General features: G+C 39.9%; 1 long non-coding RNA gene across 1 annotated transcript in view; it reads right to left on the bottom strand.

Moving 5' to 3' along the window:
- Nucleotides 1-3921: 3921 nt before the first annotated feature.
- Nucleotides 3922-7853, bottom strand: part of LOC135094097 (uncharacterized) — a 77600-nt gene continuing 73668 nt past the window's right edge. Inside the window, exons 4-9 of the long non-coding RNA XR_010263595.1 lie at nucleotides 6687-6823; nucleotides 6382-6493; nucleotides 5909-6048; nucleotides 5101-5273; nucleotides 4581-4746; nucleotides 3922-4279 (exon numbers count right to left, since the gene is read on the bottom strand). This is a non-coding gene — a long non-coding RNA (uncharacterized LOC135094097). The remainder of the gene's footprint in view (nucleotides 4280-4580; nucleotides 4747-5100; nucleotides 5274-5908; nucleotides 6049-6381; nucleotides 6494-6686; nucleotides 6824-7853) is intronic.

The following is a 7853-nucleotide window of genomic DNA, read 5'->3' as shown; positions in this document are numbered from 1 at the left end:
AATGAGAAAGAAAAAAAAAAACAATAGATAATGAAGGAAAATAACAGCATAATGAAAGAGAAAAATAAAGAAAGGAGAGAAGCTTTGGGTAGAGACTTCATGGGTGGAACAAACAAACAACCCACGCCACTAAATAATGTTTTCTCCAGCGCGTTGTCCGTAACATATGCGCCTGTTATGCCCGGGACGACTCCTCTGGCTTTGGAAGTACCGCACATTTAAAACGAATATTCACAGTCTATAAAGTTTACGAGGGAATAACCGTAGCGGCGCCGCGAAGGTAAAGAACAGGGAACACTTGCAGTAGACGCCCAGACATTGACATCACGGGTGCGGGTATTGTGGGAGGCAAGGGAAGGGAAGGAAGCAAGGAATTTATGAATGGACTGGTGTGTGGGTAGATCTAGCCTTTATAGAGGACAGAATACCGCCTTGCTGGACGCCTAATATTATCATTGATTATCTTGTTTTTTTTCCCTTTGTGTGTAAGAGGGCCACTGGTCAAAGGTAACAAAAGACTGGTGAAAGAAAAGGCCTGTTAAAAGTGCCAGTCCATAAAGAAAGGGCAGAAAGGATCATGGAAAAAAGGGAAAAAGGAAGAAGAAAAGAAAAAAGGTTTAGGTGACGTTTTGTTTGACTGACTCCTTAATTGACTGACTGGTTATTTTTTTTATTTATTTATTTATTTTTTTTTTACGTGCAAAGGTGTACAGTAAAAAAAAAAGTTCTCTATTTTGTTGCAGCATAAACATCAATGAAGGAGGCAACCAAGTAAATTATCAATCAATCAAGCAAGCAAGCAAATCAATCCATATATTAATAAGCACAAAAAAATCGCCTAGAATATATAAGAGTCTAATTCTGGAGGTGACAAATTAACTGACTGACTGACTGATTACTGAACTGATCAACTAATAAACTGATGCACTGATTGCTTAACTGACTGAATGACTGACTGACTGACTGACTGACTGACTGGCTGAATGACAGACTGGTTCCCTGACTGGTATTTTGGCGTTGACGTAATAAATCAAAGGCTACCACCAAGTAGAATATATAAAGGAACACAAAGGAAGACCCAGGAGTAAAGAGTAACCATGGCAAAGGGTTGGGATTGCTTGTGAACGAGAGAAAATTAGCGGTGAGAAATGAAGGGAAAAGACACAAGGAAAAATGAAAAAAAGGAAAAAAAAAGAAAAGACTGTTCTTAATAGGGAAACATGTTTTAATCGCTAAGGAAATAAAGTTTGTTATTGATAGGGAAAAATATCAAGTCGTTAATTAGAGAAAAGACAAGGAAAATGAGAAGAAAAAGAACGAAAAGACTGTTCTTAATGGGGAAACATGTTTTAATCGCTAAGGAAATAAAGTTTGTTATTGATAGGGAAAAATATCAAGTCGTTAATTAGAGAAAATACACAAGGAAAAATTATAAAAAAAAAAAAAAAAAGAAAAAACAATTCTTAATAGAGAAATGTTTTAATCGCTAAGAAAATAAAATTTGTTATTGATAGGGAAAAATACCAAGTTGTTAATTAGGAGTTATTAATAAGGGGAAATTACTCAATAAGGAGATGACTTTACTAATGACTGGTAATTTGTGAAAAGTTATAATTCTAGAAGATGGATCGTAGTTCTTAATGGTAAAAAAAAAAAAAAAAAAAATGTTAATAAATTTATGAATACGAAGTTAAAAAATAAATCCAGCTTCTTTAAACACAAACAAACACAAACGAAGGGCAAACAAAAGTCAAACTCCCTCTCTCTCTCTCTCTCTCTCTCTCTCTCTCTCTCTTATCGGGCTTGCCAGGTAAGCCACTATTGTTCACCCAGGTAGACAGGGGGTCAGAGTAATGGCACCTGTCCCCCTTAGAATAAATGGAGAATTCAAGGGGGCGCCTCTCCCTCTCCTCCTCTTCCTCTTCCTGAGACACGTTGACTTTCTCCGGTTGGTTAAAAGTAAATTCATGTTTTTTATTGTAAGTTTTCTAGATTGAGTTTATTATGTTGCATGTATTCGTTGTGTGTGTGTGTGTGTGTGTGTGTGTGTGTGTGTGTGTGTGTGTGTGTGTGTGTTCATGTCACTGCTCTCTCTGGCAAAGGTTCCTCAATTGGTGGCTTTTTCCAAGGCAAGCAGATGATATTTTTCCTTGTATCTACACAATCTGTTTCCTTCCTCCCTCCCTTTCTCTTTCCTCATACATAATATATTTCTATCCCCTTCCAGCAGCTCTTGTCTATCCATCCCTTTCCCTCCAGTTCTCTTATTCCCCTTCCTTCCTTCCTTCCTTCCTTCATACATTATATAACACCCCTCCTTCCTATATTCCCCTCCCATCCCTTCACTTCCCTTTCTATTCCCTTCAAGCAAATTTATTCCCCTCTCGAAGCTTCTTTTCTTCATTCCTTCCTTTCCCTCCTCCATACAGCCTTCCCTTCTCTTCGTTCCCTTCACATCAAGAGCCTTTCATCCCTTTTATTCCGTCCAGGCTTCACTCACATGCCGCGTCAAGAAAATATCTGATTAAGTCTGTAAATCTGAAGTGTAGTTTGCATCGTATTCCGCTGACACGTGTAGTTCCTCCATCCAGTATCAATGAAGCGAATGAAACAAGGTGTGACTGGCATTCATCTCAAGGCACAACTGACGCGGCGCCCACTTCATTCCGCGTCCCTAGTGACTAAGGCTGACACATCTTGGCCACATGACCCCTGTAAATTTACCAGTGACTCCGGTACCAGATGACCATTCAGTACCAGTGATCCTTGTGCCAAATATTCTACAGGAGTACCAGTAATGTCACCCCCTACAGCCCTAGTAGCTCATGACCCAAGTAGACTCACAAGCACCCCGTTACTGTGTGGCATGTTACTTGTATGTGTCTCATGTTCCCTCAGCCGTCATCACTTTGGTTTGATAACACTGTCCCTTGCCACTGTTATGAGGAGACGATCAGCAGGACACAGGAATTGCGACGGAGTGCAAATGGCAGACACTGGAGACAAGCGTGGCCCGTCCCTCGCCTTGTGACCGTGCTTGTACCAATAACTGCCAGCAATGAATGACATATGTGCCAAAGCTCCCGGCACCACACACAGCCAGCCCATCACACGCCTTCAGAATGTCCCTCCCCCACCTCCACACGCCTGTCTGAAAGCCGTCCCGGTGTCAGCTCCATCAAATCTTGTTTTGTAACTCCCCTCAAGCCTCCCCTTCCCTTCAGTCTCCCCAGGATCACCACACCAGCTGTTCCCTCGCCGTGTTTCTCAGAGTTGCTCATCACTCCCAGAAAAAGAGCTTAATTATGACGCTACTATGTAAAGCCACGAAACTGAAATCTGTGAAGAAAGATGGAGAAATGTTTCAGCATTACAGTGAAATCCCTGCACACACCACACCCCGTGTGTGCACACACCGCACCGCTTAAAGGTAACATGGGGAGGAGGAAAAAAGGAGAAAATAGACGTGGAATAATACTTAAAAGAGGATAGAGGACAATAAAGAGGACAAGGCGAATAAAAGAAAGAAATATTGCGAATTACGTGCGAAGGGAAGCATGAGAGAGAGAGAAAGATAAACAGATGAAAGAGTAAAAATTTACCCACACTACCATATTTGATTCATATTTTGTCTTGACCTAATTGCTCATGGAATTTAATTAACTAATGTTTTGGGCATTGCTGAACATTGTTTTGAGTAATATGAACAAATTCCTCTGTATGACTTTCAGTTACATATTGGGAGAAAAAAAAAAAAAGTTTCTTTCTGGTCAGCCTTTGGGACACAAACTGCTGTAATAAATTTTATTTCTTGAACATTGGTTTTACTTTGTTGAGGAAGGAGGGTTAGGTTAGGTTAGGTTAGTTAGGTTAGGTGATTGTTAGCAGTGCTTAAAACCCCTGCAGTTGTATAAAAAGAAGTTTGCTCTTGTGTACATGTATTTAATTATTGGTGCTGTTACAAAATTTACCCATATAGTCAATAAACATAACCAAGAACCAACTAAGCAATGGATTATAAATAGGAGTATGTACAGTACCTCTGGCAGTCAGGTCTGAGACAATGACCACTGCAGTGCTAGATAACATTATTGTGCTCTAATGCATTCATGATTTACACCAAGTTGATTTGGCTTTACATGTGAACTTCTAAGTGGGTGATAATTGCAACATTCATATCCATGCAGGTGGGGGCCTCCAGATGAGACAACACACACTGCTGTGGAGTTGGTCATGCTGTGGATGTTGTCTCACACAACATTTGCAGGACTGCCATACCCTGAAAGTGATGGCACCACACTGCATAAGTAAACTAACAAAGGTCAAATTACATTTTGTAAATTAATGCTGTTTTTAAGTGCAGTACTGTAATGTAACAATAATTGTGCTACAGCATCATCTTCCATGGGGCTGGCAGCATCATGTCCAACACTCATCTTCATGAATGTAGATATCTGCACATTTGCTCATCAACTCAGCAAAACCATGTGATAAACACAGACATGACTAGGTTGACTGCTAATTAAAAGAAAAATTTGTCAATAAAAACATCACTCAAAGAATACCAGCTTATTCTCTACCTGCAGTAATGACAGCTTTTTTTTTTTTTTTTTTTCTCCAGAAGTGTCAGGGCCTCTAGGACCACAGCCTTCCACCAGCAGTGGTGTTGGAGCCATCCAACCCTCTTCTGCTGGTGTCGCTGGGTCCACAGGGGCCTCTGGATTTGACAATGGTGTATCATCTGCACTGGATGAGAAGATCTTTGTTCAAATTATGCTCATTATAGATGACTACATGCAATGGTGAATAACATGTTAACATGTATTCAGTTGTGTCCTCCAGTACAATGAACACTGATTATACAACTCCTGCCACTAAGTCTGTTGTTCTTGCTACTCTGACCTAATTTTTTATTTTATTTTCTTATTATATTTATTTATTTTTTTTTTGAGGAATACATCTCTGAGGCATATAAAGTGTTGATTCCATAAGTGCATCACACCACCAGCCTGGGTACAGTATAGCAGAAAGGTCCAAGGAGCAAATGAGGTAAAAGGACACAGCAAGATAGCGTGACATGTAACTTGAAATACCACTTACTTTGTAACTTGAGGTGTAGTCATGTTTGCTTCTAAACTGTATTTCAGATGGCCACTCTGACTTGGAAGTTCTCTCTCAAGCACAGGAAACCCAACAGCAGATTAGTCGGAGTATGGACGAGCTGGTGATGGTGCAGCTGGCTGTACAAAACATGTCCCAGGCACTTTGACAATCTGTTGAAGTGCAGAGGAACATTGTGCATTCATTGCAGCAGCTGGTAACACTTACTGAGCACTTCATTAATGCCAACACCACCCACAAATAATTTATAGCATTTTAATGTTTACCTTTCATAAGTTTATCTTTATTAAGTTAAGTTATAAGACTAAGTTATCAAATTAAGTTATATTAAGCAATATTTCTTTTCTGTAGAATTAAGTTGTAGCAATTCTATCATTAACCTCGAGCAGCATGTTAATGTTAGTGCAATATAATACCAAACTTCACTGTGATACCTACAATGCTTCTGTGTTACTTAAAATACAAAAGTAAGATTAGTGTTTTGTGGTGACCTGCTGGTGGACATTTCTGTAAATAAGTTTATTTACTTTTTTTTTTTTTTTCAGGATGTGAACTATACTCATATATGTTATATTTTTCTTTTTCTTGCAAAGACTTTGGTAATTGGTAATTTTATTTTATTTTTAAATAAATCTACAGCACTTTTTTAATCTATTTGTGTTATTCATACCTAATACTAGCAAGCCACTTAAGTATTTGATGAATTTAAATGTTGCACTGATCTCTTTCATTTAGTATGCAGTGATACATGGAAAACCATTATTTCACTCATTACATGATTACTGACCTCACTTCCTTACTTCAGTGCTGGAAGAAGTTTTGTATGATTTCTTGCTACACAATTCTGCCTGAAGCACACTGATCCCTCGACAGCACAGCAGGGTTGGTATCAGCATGGGGCACTGTTTCATCCTCAAGAGGTGGTAGCTGTAAGCAGACTTTTGTGAGGGTCTGAGAGGTCTAGGGACTGGAACCTAACTGTTCCATTTGTTTAAAGTTATATTGTAGAGGAACAGTCATGTAGTTTGACATTTAGCATTCTGATGATCTAAAACTAGCCCAAACCATAATGACTTTCAGACATCTTTGTAGGAAAAAAAAAAAAAAAGAATGTTTATTTTTGTTAAATGATGGTACACTTCTGACAAATTTCATTACCCCAACAACAAGTGTAAGAACATTCATGACTGTACTCGGTTAAATCTAATGTCCATGATACAGATATATCCTGTCAACTACCAGAAAAATAGTGACAAGTACATATGTCATCAGGAACTTGATGCAGCAGTTGTGTAGGAGCAGGCAAGTATTAATTATTTTGACACACTTGATGGGTCTGTACTGCAAGCCACCTCCACAAGAGTGCAGGCACCTGTGAAAAGTGAGATTTCATACTACAAGAGGATTCATTACTTATAAAAGAGTATATCAAGTGTTCATTTATAACTAATGTCAAGGCTTATCACACTATGTTTTCTTATGCAATACCAGTAACCATGTGCAGTCACATGAAAATCAATAAAATACATGGTTGGGTAAACATGTGATGCAATAATGCTATATACCTGGCAATCTGGAGCAGTAGCTGAGGATCACTTCACTTGCATCACAAACAAGTTGGATGTTCAGAGGGAGTGATACCTTTTCCAGTTCAAGTAGAGGGCCTCATCCACACTTTGCTCCTTCATGGTAATGTGGCTGCCTGTGCACACAAAAGAAACTATTACATGATCATGTTACACAGTAGCTACATATATAGGAGGAGGCAGTAGACACCTGCCGAAACGATAATTACTCCCAGTGAGGTCTAAAGCACTGTTCAGGGGGTGCTGTGAACTTATCATTAAACCCAGCTGTGACCTCACTGAACGTTTCCCTTTGTGTCTCACAACACAAGGGGGTAGTCACAGCCTGCCCTCTAAAGACAACTCTCTTCCTCCACACAAAACTACAAGCACCTAATAACACACACACCCTTCACTCAAAAAATTTTAAAATCATGGCGACTCCTACACCAGCCTCGGAGTCCCCATCTGGGGAGGGAACCATAAATGTCCCCAGGTCGGACTGCCTTTCCGTCGACGACCCTAAGTGTCTTGACACCCCCCTCAACTTTTTCTTCATTAACTTCTGCAACATTCGCGGTCTAAGATCTAATTTTCAATCTATAGAACACCACCTCTCCTCCTCTAAACCTCATCTTCTTTTCCTCACTGAAACTCAGGTGTCTGAGGCAACTGACAGTAGCCCCTTTTCTGTTCCCTCCTACTTTCTCTATCCTCATTTTCGATCCAAAGCTGGATGCTGCGTTTATGTGCGCAATGACTTAACCTGCTCTCGTGCCCACGCTCTTGAATCTTCCGAGTTTTCCACCATCTGGCTACGACTACAGAGTCATTCTCATACTAAATTTATCTGTGCTGTATACCTCTCTCCTAACTCCTCTGACTATAAGAAATTCTTTGACTACTTAACTTCCAAAGTGGAGCACATTCTGACCCTCTTCCCTTTTGCAGAGATCTCCATTCTTGGAGACTTCAATGTTCACCACCAGCTTTGGCTTTCCTCTCCCTTCACTGACCATCCTGGTGAACTAGCCTACAACTTTGCTATCCTCCATGACCTGGAGCAATTGGTGCAACACCCTACTCGTATTCCTGACCGTCTTGGAGATACGCCCAACATTCTTGACCTTTTCTTGACCTCTAATCCTTCTGCTTATGCTGTCACCC

The sequence above is a fragment of the Scylla paramamosain genome, chromosome 44, assembly GCF_035594125.1.
Source record: "Scylla paramamosain isolate STU-SP2022 chromosome 44, ASM3559412v1, whole genome shotgun sequence".
Lineage (NCBI taxonomy): Eukaryota > Metazoa > Arthropoda > Malacostraca > Decapoda > Portunidae > Scylla > Scylla paramamosain.
Note: the sequence above shows the minus strand (reverse complement) of the source record. Positions and strands in the feature narration are given on the sequence as shown.